The 18,255-nt window shown below is 40.3% G+C and overlaps 1 long non-coding RNA gene across 2 annotated transcripts in view; it reads right to left on the reverse strand.

The window, feature by feature from the left end:
- Nucleotides 1–9,410: 9,410 nt before the first annotated feature.
- Nucleotides 9,411–18,255, reverse strand: part of LOC136859475 (uncharacterized) — a 58,168-nt gene continuing 49,323 nt past the window's right edge. For both annotated transcript variants that reach the window (XR_011017575.1, XR_011017574.1), the window contains one exon: nucleotides 9,411–9,904. This is a non-coding gene — a long non-coding RNA (uncharacterized lncRNA). The remainder of the gene's footprint in view (nucleotides 9,905–18,255) is intronic.

Here is an 18,255-nt window from a genome sequence, read left to right on the forward strand (position 1 = left end):
TACTTCATGGGTATCATGAGGAGCCTACTACATCTTCACACCTACCATTGTACTGGACATTAATGTTCTAATTTACCTCTGCTTTCATATTCTTTCTAACAACCTAGTGGCTGTGTCTCAAAGGCCTCTTGGAGAACAAAATGCTCCAGTACTGTCACCTGCAACTTCCTATTCATAGAACCTAAGCCCGCTTTTCAATATTCTCCTGGATTCCTCTGCACAAAACCTACATCTTTTGAAGGTCATTTTGATGTAGGTCCTTAACCATCAATCTATTTGATCCTACAAAATGCAACTTTTATAATCTTCTTACATCAACTAGGGCTAAATATATGCATTATATCAACCATGTAACAGCAACAAGGATCATTCAGACATTCTGATTTCCACCATAACTTTACATACGCTTTCCAAGTCAATTTTTTAATGCATGTTAACAACACTATTACCTATTGTTACAACTTTACGTACGATTTTCAAGGATTATATTATCTTACAAGACAACTTTTTAATGCATGTTAACGACACTACTACTACCTATCATAACGACTTACTCATGTTTCCTAAGAGTCTCTCTTTAACCTTTTGGGTCCAGGCACACAGACGAGCACCTAAAAAACACCAGATGTTTTAATAGATGGTGTGATGAACAAAAGGCCTACAGGTCTTCTTTGAAATTCTCCTTTACTCTTCAATGATCTAGTTCATAACTGAAACATTGTTATGATTTTTACTATCTTCAGCAAAATGTAATTTGTTTTTCCAGGAAATGAAAAGAACTATGTATTGGATATACAAGGACTTTTTCTAAACACATTTCACATCACCACCTAGTCATTGCTGCTGGTAAAGGCTTTGGTATATTATCAGTTGATCCTATAAGGATTAACATCAACCCTCAAAAGTTACATTTTCACTTCAAACCACCTTTTAAGTGCCATACTATTTTAGGGAAACAAATACTCTGCTTACAAGTATTTCTTCAGATTTTAGGCTATTAAACAATTGTAGTGGGTTTATTTGGTCTACCTCTTCTCATGGCTACTGAAGAAGGGACACCTACAGACTACAGAATGTCTTTTGCAGGAATGTAATGTTACATGATAGCTGCTGTGAGGCCCCCTTATTTCAACGGCCTTCAAAACCATGCTTCTGTTCCTAGAGCACTCTCTTATTACTAGAACTGGGATTTTAGGCTCTAAATATATTAAGTTCTAGTCACCTAAAACATGCTTTTAAAACAAGTAAATTGGATTTTAAAACAAAAACAAAAAGGCACTTAAAATATCCTTTAAAAATGTGTAGATAGCCAGATATTACTCTTTAAAATACTCCTATATACACAAACTGTAACAGGATGTTTATTATTACTTTAAGAAACGTGGTATCTCTATTCTTAACACAACTGACTGCTAATTTAAGACAGTACAAAAGACATTCTTAAAAAATAGTTATTGATTATATCATAAATCATAATCATTACTGAACTAAAACCTTAGAACCTAAATCACTGAACATAATTACACCTCTGTAAGCATCCCATAATGGTGTAGACACAAACACAGCATATCTTTATTTATTTGTGAGAAACATTACTACAGTACTTTCATATGTACATAACAATAATCTTCACCGAATTTTCCACACTCAGGTTGTATTTCTCTGTAACAATCACTTTGAAAGCAGAAAATGTGTCTTCCACACTCAAATATGTTAGGAGAGGTGGGCTTAGTTGAATGTTTCTGTTCAATTTCACTCGCTAAGTCAACCTTTTCCCGATCCTTTACCTGATGTTCCCTTTTCAGCATTGAACAGGATTCTTCTGTAGTACACCGGCCCACTTGTCTCTTATTTTATCCCCTACCTTGCGACAAGCACATTATTTTCAGCTTCCTCAATTACGAAATATATGGTCGTTTGAGACTTTCTTTTTCCTCCGTTTTTTTAAATGTTGACAGGAAGAAATGAAAAATTTGCCTGAACATTACCAATATCTCTCCGGTCATGAAATAATCCTCTAGCAGCTCTTTGACAGACGACACACATGCAGAGTTGTCCGTTAAAGGCACATTGTCTTTCACAATCATCATTTCTTCAACATGTTCTGCATAAAACAGGGCAGCTTCCATCAAGGACCCCCAATGGCTGATGATTGCCTGTGATGGAAGGGGAAAACAGGGGAGTTTCTCTTGAAAGATGGCTAGTCTTGATGGAGCCTTACAGAACACTTTCTTCATTGTTGAAATTAGAGTATTTACTGCAGGAAACTCGGCCCTAACCGTTTCTGCAAGTCCATGCAAGGCATGGGCCGTGCAAGTAACATGAATTAAAGAAGGGTGGAAAGTTTTGGAGAGAGGTGCAGTAGCAATCATGTAGGATCATCAGTAACAACCAGAAGCACATTAGAATCATCAACACTCTCGGGATACAACAATTGCAACCCCTTGTTGATGAAGTATACAATGCTTTGAAACCATTATGAGTTCTGGGAGATATACTTTGTGTGAGCAGAGTCTATCTAATGTTACTTTTCATGGCTCCTTTCACTTGGTGACTGGCATTATCTTCAAAGTGGCATTTTTTCTCTTGTGAAATCTAAAATGCAATAAAGTGATGAAATTTAGACACTAAGATGAGGAATAGATATCATGAATACCTAATCAATAAAATTTGTAATTTTTTACATCATTTAAGCCACTATTATTCTCTAGTTAATTATGAACAAGAACACTATTGGCCTTGGGCTTTCAATAAAAGTTGTTGCCCAGCTCATGGCCTGCAGATATGAGATGGTTGTGTGCTCAGCATGACATATCCCTCAGCCGTATTGCCTCCATGACCCCTGCTCACTGTAGCTCCCCAATTGCCCTCACGATGCTGGGTCAGCTTTCATAGCTTTCTGAATTATTGGCAGTACTGGAAATTGACCCCAGGCAACCTGGACAAGGTCTTTCAAAATTAGAGAAACCAATATCAAAACCTTCCTGTTGACTTCCTTCCTGATTTTCTTCTTTCTAGTAATATGATTCATTGTTCTAATGAATCTATTTTCTATTGCTTAAAATATGCTATAGTCTGTTTCTCAGAGTACCTACATGAGAACTGATACAAAGTAGGTGTAATACTAGCTTATATTTTTATTTTACAGATGATATAAATGCAAATAGGTTGTATGCTAGTAGCTACTACTAATGACAATTCTGACCCGGACTGTTCTGAGCTGCTGATAACATACTTAGAATATTCACTGTTCATCACAAAAAATGTGGTCTTTGCCTCTTCCATGCAAAGCTCAGCAGTTGCCTGATGGCACCGTTACACAGTGGCACGTTGTATCTGCACTGACAAGTACATCAGTGCACTTCGGTTGCAGGTTACTGTGCAATTTGGCTTCATTAAGAGAATTAATCTGCTGAATGTTGTCTAAATATTAAGAGATAAAGTTCCAACATGCTGAATATCAAAACAAGTGGCTAAGCTGAATTAAAATAATGGGGACACTACACTTTAACCCTTCGTTGGTGGCGCCTCATTTCTTAACGCCGCTGGTCGCGGGTGAGCGGAGCGCTCACCATTAATGTAATATTATTTTTGAGGCCTTTATTGTTATTATTTTTGGTGTTATTGTTTTAACTTTGATACTTGTTTATTCTTTAATTACTTTTTTGTTGACAGGTTAAGTTAAGTACAATATTCATTGAAACAGAATACACAATTATGCAAACACCATGGTGACATACTCTCCTATGGAATACCAAACTTCACAGCGCTGTACAAAGCCCTCAAATATTTCTCGTATCGCTGCCAATTTATCGACGGATTTCCTTTCATTTCTCGTCTGAACATCAACAAATCGGAGACATTTCAAAAGTAAGTAAAATCTCAGTTATGACATCACTAGACGAAATAATTCTGGAGCTGTCCCATCCGTCGCCGACACATCCTCAACATTTTGATGAGAGGTCTTCATCACACCGGATAAGTAAAATAAACCTATAAGAGACCTGATTTCTTCAATGTTCGTATCCACAGCATCCCTCTCCTGAGAATAATTAGCTCTCGTAATGCGTAAGCGAACATTCGTATGAAACACAATTTTCTCCAATACACTGTCTGGGAAGTAGAGAGCCCACGATTCACGTACTGTCTTCACATTCTGTGCAACACTTGTGACACCTGGTGGATGAATCACGATGTTTCTTTTCTTCCTACGTTTGTTGGGGCGAGGGGGATGAATATTCCACACAATAATGTTGTTACAACCAACATATTGAGGAGCAGGCTCAACTGGCTGACCAGGAACGGCTCCGTCCCCAGAAACATCAGAAGCGCTGTCGTGATCGCTGTTGGCGGGTTGCTCTGTATCTGAGTACTCGTACTCAGAATCTCCATTATTTCCTTCAGCTAAGAGAACTGCTCCATCATCCGTCTCCTCTAATAACCTATTACAAATCATGAAATCTTGATTCATGACTTGTAGGCTAATATGATAGGAATAATGTGGGAGTTGGAAAAAATGTAACGCCAATCTTCGCGGGTGAGAGACTCGCTCACTTATAGTGCACTTTGGTCATTAACGATTGCCTGGCTGGTAATGAAAGTCGCGCCGCACCCTGCAATAATTGCTCAGAACATTCCTAAAGTCAGCTACTCGGTGATTAAGAAGTATAGTGCTACTTAGCTTCGCACTGCACATCTTTAAAAAGGAAAGTGAGCGTCGCGCTCACCCCGCGACCAACGAGGGTTAAACACTCTAGTGCTAGATCTAAAACATGGAGGTGGGCACCTGCACATTTTATTGAAAGGTGCTCCTATAAATCAAGTTTAAAAAAATAACAAATAACAATGCTACAACAAGAATTATATTTAAAACATTGTAACACTTACCTAAACTGTCTTATATACCTAATCCATCTTCTTTGTTCGGAATATGTCAATGACCTGCTCAGCCATCAGAGGTCAGATCACTTAAAATACGTACGTTAGACAAATGGTAATAAGTAACTGAGTTTCTTAAATGAGTTTTAATTCTCCTGTGTACTCGTGGCTCTCACTAGTTGCTGTGATAGTGAGATATGATAAAACCAAATGCAATAGCTTAGTGATCTCCTCCTACACTGAGTCTAAGACATCTGGAATCTATTACTTGTGGTGATAAATGCTTTTGCTCATCTGTGTAAATATTCAAGAGCTCATTTTAAAACTTGTCTGAAAGAAAATAACAATGGTGGTTCATAATTGGTTGGGAAATTTGTCTTAGGATATTCCTCTGTGTCCTGTGATGTTTATCATTCATTTATTCTATAAATTGGAGTGGTATAAAATTTTCAAATCTGAAATTTATTTCAAACAACTTGGCAGTCTATTTCATAGGCCGGCTTTTTCAACCTAGACTTAACTGTCACTGAAACTTGGACACTTTTTTGAACACACTCTTCAGTAAAGCTTCTCATCTTACGTTATGTAGATTTGCAATGGCCTTTTGTATTTAATTATGGCAAGAATTTACGAGGGCTGTGTATAAAGTAGTAGCAATACTGATAGAATGAGTACAACTGCATTACATTTCTTAAAAGTAGTCACCCGCAAAGTCTATTACCTCTCGCCAAATGTTGGGGACCTCTGGCAAAGCGTTCTCTGTTGACAACTGCGACAGAGCGTAATACTGCTGAAGTACAGGTGCCGCATCAGAAAAAATCAGTGGCCTTGGAGAGGTTCCTACAAATTCGGAAACATCGAAAAACAAGAAAACTGAGGTGTTTGCAACAGAAATCTCTGGAGTGATACCGTATTTCTCCGAATCCAAGACTTTTTTTCTCAGAATCTCGTGCGAAAACTCGAGGGTTGTTGCATTCACGGCCTAACAGTAAGTTAATGGAGACCTCTGGCAACTACCACAGTAACCACGCTGCTTCTTTTCACACGCGCACAGAACTCGTTGAGAAACGACCACCTCTTTACTATACATCGCTAGCTGCGAAAACTGGTTGTACAATGCCTGTGTGTAACATCACTGGATCTCAGGAAATAGCGAAGAGAAAATGGCGTTCTATTAGCCTCTACAAAATCGTTTCTCAAAACTGCGGAATAGCATCAAAACATGCGACCCTTCGAATTCTTAGAAAAGCCATGGCTACTCAGTGGCAGAGTTATTATGCGTCTGTTGTACTTGACGCTTAGTAAAATTAAGTTTTAAAGACGGCAGGAATATTTTTGTGATGCATAATCGTATTGTAAAGATACGTGGAAAAGGTATTGCCGGCAAATTTTCAACGGGTTCTAGTCGATATTATGATGCCAATTTTAGGTTAATGGTTATTAACACGTTCAGTACTTGCTTCTGAGCGGGAAACTTGAATGCCTGGACCAGCCATTTTCATGCCTGGCCCTCTTGACGTGCATCACTTAATACAATTTTCAATTACTCCTAAACTATAAATGTTAGAAAAATGATACTTTGTGCTTATCTCTAGTAAATATTTAAGGTGTGATATCTGGTGTCACAGGTTTCAAAATACGTCTAATTTTACACGGCCTATCTGTATTTTCGGCATAATGATTACTGTCACCAAAGTGAAGAAATGGCAGAATATGAAGGAAGCGTATTCGGAACATTGTATTAGAAAATATCGGAGTATGAAAAACAGGGTCTTCGGTCCAGTACATTTTTATATCAGGATTTTGGACAAATCGGTTTCCACGATTGCATGATCGAATTCTTTGTGAAAGGCCGGGCACCGCACTTATCACTGGACTCGCGTATAGATTGGTCTGCTTACACACATACTGATAAAATTCGTCATTCATGAAAATACTCACGTAACTCAAAATATCCTGCTTATTTTCTATTTGAACGTTTATACCTGAATTCCCTGTAAGTAGTGGAACGGGTGGACAATAACTAGGTTGATATGTATCAGGCACTTCACTTTTCTCTATAGGCATAACGGAATTTCCTTGTCACTCTCACTTTCACTATCTGAGTCTATTTCAGGAATAAGTTAATCACCAGAATAATCATTGTGAACAATATCTAATAATTAATCTTCCGTAAAAAACTTCGTTTTATAAGCCATTATACTACACACGGTAAGATCGACACGCACTGCATTGCAACCTCAAGTACCGGCTTGACGTTAAGCCATTATACTACACACGGTAAGATCGACACGCACTGCATTGCAACCTCAAGTACCGGCTTGACGCGCGAGGAAGTGCTGAGATATTCCCGCTAAAACAGCTAAGATAAACATGAGCCCACTCAACGCGAGGGTTATCTCAAAAAGGTCAACCAAATTCCTGCTACAACCAGTAACGCTGACTAAGGTGTAATAATGCATAGATGACGAATATAAACAGCATTGCTTCGCGCGGAACATTAAACGCCTTACGCTGTCCACGGTCCGCAATGAGTTAAACACTCAGAAATGTAGTATAATTGTGCAGCTGCAATAAAATACGGCACATACCTAACTAAAGCAAATATATGGCGTTAGCATGAAGACAAAGTGCTAAAAAAGTGTACTGTACAAAGAATGCATTCAGCGGTCCGCAACAAGGACGCTTTAAAGAAGTCTAAGATGAAATTGTGAGGTATGTGCACGAAAAACGCAAGGGCGGAATGACCATACCGTGGCGCAATAAACTCGTTCGTTGACTTTCAACGTCCGCGATTAGGCCTATAGATCACTAGCCGCTGAATTTGGCCTAGCCCGGCTAGCGAGACGTACGTGTAGCGGTAGCTGGTTATATCTGACGCTGAGTAAAAGGAACAGTTTTATAAACAGCAAGAATAATTTCCTGATGGATCGTCGTGTTGTAGAGACGCATGGAATAGGTATTGCCGGCAAATTTTCACCGGGTTCTCTTCGGTATTATGATGCCAATTTTAAGTTAATGGTCCTTAAACCCGTGGAAATAAAGAATAATTGTGCACCGCGAAAAAAAAGAAAGAAATACGGCATGATGAAAGTCAACGCTCGGCGTCTAAAATAGTCTAAAAATGCGTAGGCCTACTGTTCTAAAAGACATTCACATTATTTTACAAAGTTCTTTTTGAGCCTGATTTAAATTTTTTGAAGGAAAAAGTGGGGTTCATCTCGGATTCAGAGAAATAGGGTACTATATTTTTTCAGAATGAAATTAAACAGGCACTTTCACGTAGTATCAGATTTCGAAAAATAACAAACAAGTAAGCTGGAGTGTGATATCATCTGCAGAAATGCAAGTTGTGAACAAACTGATTGCCATTTCATATTGATTTTAATGTGCATTGGAGGTTTTCCGACTTTTATACAAAAATCGGATATAACGACAATCCGTTATAGCGAGTAAATATTTCGCTGTTATGAATTCTTGCTATAATAGATCTGCTGTACATGTATTTCCACTAAAAACATACTCGCACTTTACAGTAGTAGAGTGGAGGCAGAGCTCTGGCATCTTCCAGCTGATGGTGAGCGGCCAATCAGGTCGGCTCCTGGCTCCAAGAGGGTTAAGCAATTGCCCTTGTGCCTTGTTGATGCATAAATTCATACAAATGGGGAAACCACAGAAGTCAAAATTGAAACAGTATATCTGAAGGGATCATTTCAACCCAAGAAATGAATACGATGCCTGTGGCATGTCCGGTCATGATGGTGTCTTCAATAATACTCTGCGTCAGGTTCTTGACTGAGAGTCATATTCCGTTACAGAGGGAAGGAGGATTCATATTCCTGAGAAAGATAATCAGTGCCACAATCATCCTCTCCAAGATGTTCGAGGGTTCTCCAGATGATTCCAAGTTGTTCAGAAGCTTTGTCGTGAAGTTGACAAGTTGTGTCAATAGACTTCAACATTTGTAGAACACCGGGTAAATCTTGTAAAAGTCGCTTGTTGATGACATTGACAAATTCATTTCTTGGAGCAATAATTGCTCTTTGACACAGCCATGCGTGATCGGTGAAATGCAGAACCAACCTACAAACATTTCAGATATCTGCGTGCCATAGATTTTGCTGGATATGGCACGCGCACGCTCTCTCTCTCTCTCACCCACACACACACGCGCGCGCACACAAACACACACAGAGGGCTGTATATCTGACATCAGCAAGGTCATAAAGGGCAGCCATGTTTTGAGTTATCAAAACAAAGCCAGTTAGTGCGAGAACGTATGATCAGGTGACAGGAAGATTGTGAGTGGCGATTGAACACTGTAAGTTTAAAGAAGTGAAAAGTTTGTTTCCCGCCTTCAAGAATGCCGGCCGTACGCTCAGCATATGATAACGTTCCATTTCTGTGACTTATGGTAAGTCGCTCATGGGCTGCAATAGTGGCACAACTCAAAAAATACAAAATTGGACTAATTGCAGATTCCAGCATTGTCCGTAAATTTGTTTTATTATTATAAGCTGCAAACTCCCAAGATAATCCATCATAATCTATAAAAAAATAAAATAAAAAACATTGCAGCAATACTGAAACATCTCAAAACATGTAGGTCTCATGGCTTTGGCAAGGGGAAGGATGGAGCAATCTTTAAGTAACATTTTCACTAACTGAATTCCTACCGAGCCATTTAGTACCACTTGCTCTTTGTTCCATAAATTAATCGTAAGATTCCTTCATTTTACTACAAAGGGACACTATGTACTCATTTACCTCAAAACTGTTGCAGCCCATGAGTGGAGTGTGGATTCCTTGGTACCTGTTTATCTTTTGCCTTTGAGAGTTCATTTCTGTTGCCATCCGCTTTTGGTGGTGCCGGTCTGAGTGTCTCAGATGACTCCAAGTTGGCACATTCAATCCTGGCTCAGTCCGGAGGTATTTGAAGGTGATCAAATATGCCAGCCCTGTGTCGGTGGATTTTCTGGCACATAAAAGAACTCCTGCAGGACTAAGTTCCGGCACCTCGGTGTCTCTGAAAACCGTAAGATTAGTTAGTGACATGTGATAATAACATTTAATTGTATTTAGTGGTGATTCATAGAAGTTTGATATTCAGGTTCTTACTTCGTTTTCTCCATAATGGTCCTAAAGGCTATGTGTCACTAAACCTTGTGCTTGTGCATTGGTTTGATGTAGGCCTATTTCAATGAAACATACACCTAGTCAGTGCTGCCAGGTCTCCCGAAATTTCAGGAGATCTTCCGTTATTTTTGCAACACACTAGAAAACCCAATAAAACATAAAATCTCCCAAAATTTTGTCTAATCCAAATTTAAGGAAAATGATTAATAACAATTAATGGTGCATAATATATTTTTGGCGAAAAACTCTTTCCTTGTCTCACTGCAAGATGTTTTATCAATAACATCACTCGTTGGGTATTTCCCCGTATTCATTTTAGACTTGAATTACGTAATCTCTCCCCTCTTATTGAACTCATAGCTCATGCTTGACTGCATCATTCAAAGGGAAATCACCGACCCACACATAGAATACAAAATCTGCATCATGCTAAGACTTCAAAATTGGCACACAATTTCTATGCCTGATGAATAACTACATCTACAGGAAGAGTGGAGGAGAAAGGGAAGAAGACGCAGCATAGAGTCGCCGGAAAGTACTGGTGAGTGAAATTGTATATCTTTCTCAAAATAACAAGTACTGGTGAGTGAAATTGTATATCTTTCTCAAAATAACTTCAAACGACTACTGCATTCTTTAATTTAGTCATAATATAACATTTCAGTGCTTGAGAAACTACCAAAATTTTCACTAAACCTCCCAAAATATTTATGTACAATCTACCAATTTTTTATTTGTAGACTGGCAACACTGCACCAAGTATGGTAAAAACAGTATTTTACTGCTATTTGTGAAATTCATGTAGTGTTTATTGTAGTTGTCGATCGCATTAATATTCAAAATTAGGTTATGCTTCATAATGGACAACTTTCAAGGTCATATTTCAGCTAGCAATCCCAGTACGATATGGTAATGTGAAAATATTATATGTTCCCTATAATATAATAAATCATAACAATAAACAATTATGGTGGTCCTAATGGGGATGCAATACATTTAAAAATATGACCAGAATGAGGTGGGTTTTGTTTATTTTTAATGTCACACTACCACTTTGAAGATTTCAGTGACAGAGGGATGGGAAAGGGCTAGGATTGGGAAGGTATCGGTCATGACCTTAAGTTACCGCCCCAGCATTTGCCAGGTGTGGAAATGGGAAACCACAAAAAAACCATCTTCAGAGCTGCTGTCAGTGGGATTCAAATCTACTATCTCCCGAATTCAAGCTCACATCTGTGCGATCCCAACTGTACGGCCAGGTCGCTTGTTGGAAGAAGACTTTTAGCCAATAGCTTAGAGCATTAATAATAATAGTGAGAATAGCACCTCTTCATCCGTGTTGTGGTGCAAGGCCAACATCACGATCACCTGATTGTAGGGTAGTTCGAAAGGAGAATTGTCATTCAGTGACATACGAACTGCCCATGAAATCTGATCAATAGCGTTGCCCTGCTTGGCTGCTGTAGTTAAGCGTAAATTACAATAAAAACCGAGGACGTAAATTAGTGTTTATGACGGAAATCCTTCAAACGAAAGGAACCTACGATAGCTATTGGCTAAAAGTCTTCAATTTTGAAACCCTGATTCTATAATGCGTCTTTTCAACAATTTTCGCCTTCCGAGAACCATGGCCTCTTGCTTATGTGACCCCTGAAAACATGGTGGATGTTCAATTAGCTTCAGCCAGGCAGCACTTCTGCCACTGTTAGCTAGTTGCAAGCACTACAGGAAGATATGTTTCACTTCATAACCACTTCCAGTTTCTGAGAGAGGGTTTACCTGTCATTTGTCTCTAACTGGTTCATTGTTGTGGTTTGGTCATAAAACGTAGAGCAGTTCAATGAGAAATTCACGCACGTGTAGAATTAGATACCACAGCCTTTTAAATTGTTCTGTAATTTGTGAATTTTCTTCTTGTTGTGGTTTCTTAGGTGTTACGCCTTTCGTTAGTCATGGCTGTACTTTTTGCTACTCCCTGAGAGTAGCTGCGCAACAACCTGTGCCCGTTAGCTGGGGCGTAGTATATGGCGTAAGAGGCCACTAATAGGGGTAACCCTAGGCTAAAAAATTTGAAACCACGGGACCCCTAGCCATAACTGACATTGCTTCCATGGACTTCAACCAGCTTCACCACACTCATCTTCCTATCGGATGTCACCTAGTGAACTTTTGCAGAGCCAAATACAGATGAAGAACAATGTAGCACAAAGAAGAAAAGGAAATTAATCATCAGAGAAAGGGATAATCAAACAGAAAATGGACAAAAGAAGAGAATGGAGCACCCACATTCAGTCTCATTAAAAAGAAGAAAGGGGACACTGCAAAATGGAAAAAAACTGTTAGGAAGGTCAACAGAACCAGAGGAAAGGCATACACAACTGTGAAAGGAAGACTAGTTCCTGAAAAACACTTCATAGATGAGTGTAAATTTTTAAAGAAGTGTCATACTAAAGTGTCAAAAGACGATAGGAGAGCATTTTTTGGTCAGTTTTACAACTGTGATTCTTGGGCTACACAAACATCACTGATTATTGACTATAAAATGCCACGGTATCAGCCGCAGGGGAGTGAAAAACGTAGGCATTTCTTCAAGAAATCTCAGCCGAAAATACTTCATATGTTCATTTACAGATGGGGACACTGAAGTATGCAAAGACATGTTTATGAAGACATTGCAAGTAAGCAGTGCTAAAATCATAGGGCACTGTTGAAGGCTAAGACAGGTACAATACAAGACCAACGAGGGGTGCAAGTTCCTCCAGTACTGTAGACCTCATTAGAGAACACTTCCCTGCAGTTTATAGCCACGACACCACGAAAGATTGAAATAAAATGTACTTTAATACTAATCTAAATTTGAGTTTAATGTACAGGCTATTTGTTGAGAAAGTTAAACAAGAAGGTTGTGTTCAGAAGATGCCTTGTCAGTCGCTGTATGAGAGTCTTCAGGCGTGACTTCAATATAAGCTTCCGTCCTCCTAAAAAGGACACTTGCCACACATGTGATTGTGTGAAAATTCAAATTCAGTCAGCTGAAGCCAGTAATCTTCCTAATGATGTGACACAGTTGAAGGCAAAGCTAGAACTTCATCACCGTAAAGCAGAACGTGCAAGAGATGCTATGAAGAACGATGAATTGAAGAGCAAATTTGAAGATGGACCCAGCGTGATATAATTCGACATGCAGAAGGTAATGTCTTTACTTCGCTTAATCACGAACAAAGTCTACTACAAGAGACAGGTTTCTTGTTTCTGTTACCGTGTTTTGGTGGTAGTTATGCATGAAAGAAGGTGCTAGGTGGTGAATGGGTCTCAAGCTACTAAAGTGAAATTAATTTTAAAATTTAACAAGGTTATATTTTCTTTTCAAAATTAGATAACAACAAATAGAACAGGTACTTAGTAGCCGAAACACGATTGACAAATACATTTACATAGGTACCGAAGAAAGAGGCGCTTCCCGCCCCCTGCTATGTACTTAACACACTGAAAGATGGAACACAAGTGGCCCGGAGACCCGAAAATCAGCAGTTTATATCCTCTCGCGGAAGGTTCTAGGCGTTAGGGGAAAGAAAACACCCTCCCACAAACACTTTATTGGGTAGGACACAGCAACATATTCAAGTTGGGGGAAGATACATCTGATTGGATAGAAATTAATTTAAGAAATTCGGGATTGGTTAGGTTCAACACAAGGGGAAAGAAGGGGTGAATATTGCCAACTTAAACAATGACTGAAAGAAATTTAACAAAGAACAAACTCTTGAAATTAAATTTTCTCCAACAAAATAGTTCTTTGACTCCGCACTAGGTTGCACTATTGTTGATCTTCAGTAGTGTCCTCTAGGAGAGAAAGTTTACACTTCTTACTTCAAGCGAAACAAAAACACATCAAAAATGACACAGTTCAAAAACTCAAAATTTTCCTCGTGGTGACATCTTCTGAGAAAGTAGAGAATTAATAGCGTAGATAAAGTTCAGACTTCCTCCAGCAGAGGAGTTTCAACTGGCGCACATTTTAAATTAGCGGAGTGGAGGTGTACCGCCCGGTACAGACCTCCCCCCCCCCCCCGAAAGTTCCTCCCGGGGTGACACATGAAATTGTTTGCAAACATGGTCCAAGTTTTGATGTAGATATGGAGATTAATTGCCAAAAAAATTTATAAGATTTTCATGATTTGTTTTGTTTCAGTTTCAAAATTTTGTTGTTGCAGGAGAAGTATAGTCTTTAAGTTTGTAGAAGTAGAATTCCTGAAGATAACTTTTTATACTTGAAAGTGAAGGAAAAAAAAATTTTCAAAGTCCACCAAATATTGCAGTTGAATTCCCAAGTGTAGTCATTACTTATAGTAACAGTTCATGTAGTAGATGGTGATGAAGTGGGATGGCCAGACCGGCCGTTGCAGCTTGCGTCCAAATGAGGCCGCTCGGACCCCTCAAGTACCCTGAGATACCGCTCGCCCGCACTATGAGGGGAGCAGAGGTGTTGAAGCACGCCGCGCCCGCAGTGAACATATACAGGCTGCGGGCAAGTAGCAGGTCGTGCGCCGCACATCAGCCTTGGCCGGGAGGAGAGCTCCGGCTCGCCGTGCACACGTCGTTCTCGCTCGGGCCGAGGGGGCCCGTCCTCTGCTCCAGTTGCTGCACGGCGCCGCGCGGCTGCGGGGGCACTGAAACATTAAAGCTTGGCGGCAGAATTGTGTTGGACCATCATCTTCTTTGAGGGTACAGGCTTGTGGAGAGGTTGAGGGGCCAGCGGCGTGCGGATATCCATGGCATTTACTCAAATCAAGCCACAGTGTGTATAGAAGCAGGAGACGGGAGCGTGGTAATGGCCGAGGCAAGGACAGAATGGCAGTTTAACGGATCGGGGAAGGTTTTACACGAGGCTTACATATAAAACCAAAATATTATCGAAGGGGCAGAAAGCCTTAAAAGTTGAACTCAAAAAAAAAAAATATAACCTTCATATTCCTTTCAAATTATATGAAGCAAGTTGACACAAAATTTACACTGGTTTCACCTGTGACAGGTGAACCCTAAATATCCTCTCGGTGGCTGGATTGCTTACTAACAACGTAACTGGCGTAAGAAAATCGAGAATTATACAAGGCCCATGAAATCTGGGGGCAAGCTTGCCCGCGGGAACAAAATTCTTGACCATCACCTGGTCACCTACCTTCAAAGTGGTGGGTCTCCGTCCACGATCATACTTTTCCCTAACCTTTTCATGAGACACTTTAAGATTGGCTTTAGCCTTCTTCCAAAGATCTTTAATGTTATCCAGATCTATTGTCTCGGGTAGAATGTCATTCAGAGACCAGAGGTTAGAGAGCGGCGAGTTGGGAACAAACTTGAACATCAAAGAAGCTGGAGTAAACTTGTGAGATTCATGAACCGCCGAATTCAAAGCAAAAGCTATCCAATGCAGGGACGTGTCCCACCTGGAATGATCTTCATGATGATAGGCAATAAGTGCGGACCTGAGATTACGGTTAACCCGTTCAGCCAGAGATGGTTGAGGGTAATAAGCAGAAGTAGTTACATGAGAGATTGATAAGTCAAAACAGAATTTACGAAATAAATTAGATGTAAAAGCCTTAGCATTATCAGATACAATATATTGACACGGACCAAAAGAAGCAAAAATAGAATTTAAGCAGGTAATGGTAGACTGAGCGGTAGCCAGCTTAGTCGGAAATAACCAAGAAAATCTGGTAAAACCATCTACGCACACAAAGATGAACTTGTTAGCATTACCCTTTGACTGGGGGAAGGGTCCTACATAATCGATATACAGGCGTTCCATGGGGCGCGACGCTTGATGCGAAGACAAAAGGCCTACCTTGGTGGACATGGTGGGTTTACTGAGCAAACAAGGTTTACAAGCTTTTACAAGTTCACGGATTTCACCGTCCATACCTTTCCAGATGAACATTTCACGAATCTTTTCACGAGTTTTAAAGATACCCAGATGCCCTCCTAGTGGGGTCTCATGATAATACTTGAAGATCATAGGTACCAGAACAGCTGGAACGACAACTTTCATCATCTTGTCATGCCTCGAAGGGCAACATAGAACACCATTCCTCAGAACATAAGGGACAGCATGTTCCCCAGCAGAAAGGGCTTCCATTATCGGACCCAGCGTCGGATCTTCACGTTGGTATTTCTCAATATCCCTAAAAAGCATGGGAGCATCTGTTAAGATGGCATTAACCTCAGATAGCATGGACTCGGAAGGTGATGAACTATCGACCGGTTCGTGGGTCTCGACGTCGTTATGAAACATACGGCTGAGTCCATCAGCAACAACATTTTCGGTACCTCTGATATGTCTAACATCAAACTGGAAGGCGGAAATACGAATAGCCCAGCGGGCTATACGACCAGTACGACGCGGCCTACCTAAGACCCAGCTTAGAGCTTGATTATCTGTTTCCAGGTCGAATTTGACATGTTCCAGATAGAGACGGAACTTTTCTAAGGCAAATAAGACTGCCAACCCTTCGAGCTCATAGATGGAATACCTGGCTTCTTGAGCCGATAGAGTCCTAGATGCATAGGCGATGGGTCGCCTCCCTAGTTCAGTCTCTTGAAGAAGGACTGCAGCTACAGCTGACGATGACGCGTCCGTTTGGACGATGAATTTCTTTGAGAAATCAGGCATAGCAAGGACAGGGGCATTACAGAGAGCTAATTTCAGATCTTCAAAAGCGGCTTGTTGAGAAGGTCCCCACTCGAATTTGATGCCTTTCCTACGAAGAAGGTTTAAGGGCGCCGCTCTATTAGCAAAGTTAGGAATGAACTTTCTGAAGAAATTCACCATACCAATGAACCTGGCGATACCTTTAATGTCCTTGGGAGGTTTAAAATCACGGATGGCCTGTGTTCTAGAATGATCGACTGCTACACCATCGGGTGACACAATATGCCCTAGGAATGACATAGAGGGCTTAGCAAAGGTGACCTTGGACAACTTAACGGTTAACCCAGCCTTACGAAGGCGATCGAGAACTTCTCGCAGATGATCTAGATGTTCTTCAAAAGTCTCTGAAAATACGACGACATCATCTAAGTAGTGATATAAGTACTCGAATTTGATGTCGGAGAAGACCCTATCTAGTAGCCTAGTTAGCACAGCTGCCCCCGTGGGGAGCCCGAAAGGCACGCGGTTGTATTCGTATAAATTCCAGTCCGTGGCAAACGCTGTAAGGTGTTTAGACTCTTCGGCAAGGGGAATTTGATTATAGGCCTGATTCAAGTCCAAGATAGTGAAGAACCTGGCCTTACGAAACCATGAAAAACAAGAATGAAGGTCAGGAAGGGGCACAGATTGCAACACCACCTTCCGATTGAGAGCCCTGTAATCAATGACAGGCCTGAAGCCTCCTTGGGGTTTTGGGACTAGAAAAATAGGCGAAGAATACGCCGACTTAGAGGGTCTAATAATACCATCCTTCAACATCTGATCGATAATTTCTTTCTCTCCCAAATTGGGGATGGAAATGGGCTAAATCCAGGGACTCTCTAAGCTTGTTAGTGTCTATTGCAACCGTGCCTCCAGATTGCACATTTCTGATAGTTAATTCATAGATCAACTCCTCCTTGCGCAAATAGTTAAGAAGGAGAACATCGCGAGGGCCGGGCATGATGACAGACCAATTTTGAAAAGGTCAAAAAATTCCAGCAACTGAGAAAATGGTTAGAGTTCGGAACAAACAATATTTAGCCGTCAAAAGGGGCTAAATTGAGACCCATTCAACCACGCTCTGCTACCACTTGTTACCGTGTTTTGGTGGTAGTTATGCATGAAAGAAGGTGCTAGGTGGTGAATGGGTCTCAAGCTACTAAAGTGAAATTAATTTTAAAATTTAACAAGGTTATATTTTCTTTTCAAAATTAGATAACAACAAATAGAACAGGTACTTAGTAGCCGAAACACGATTGACAAATACATTTACATAGGTACCCCATTTGGGGCTTCAAAAGTCAGAAACATAATTCTTGAGCAATGAGCCCAACCTTACAATGAACACCATACAACAAAGGGGCCGAAAACCCCCAAACATGCCAGAAACATCAGCTTCCAATTACATCCAAAAGCCTCCTTGAGGCAGAAACACAATTTTCAAAAAGGGCAACTTCCCCCTAAAATACAAGCCTACCATAGGCCACTCCGAACTCCACCTTTAAGCCGTCCTCAAAGGACATATACACAGGGGCAAAATACCCAACCTA

The sequence above is a fragment of the Anabrus simplex genome, chromosome 1, assembly GCF_040414725.1.
Source record: "Anabrus simplex isolate iqAnaSimp1 chromosome 1, ASM4041472v1, whole genome shotgun sequence".
In the NCBI taxonomy this organism is placed as follows: Eukaryota; Metazoa; Arthropoda; class Insecta; order Orthoptera; family Tettigoniidae; genus Anabrus; species Anabrus simplex.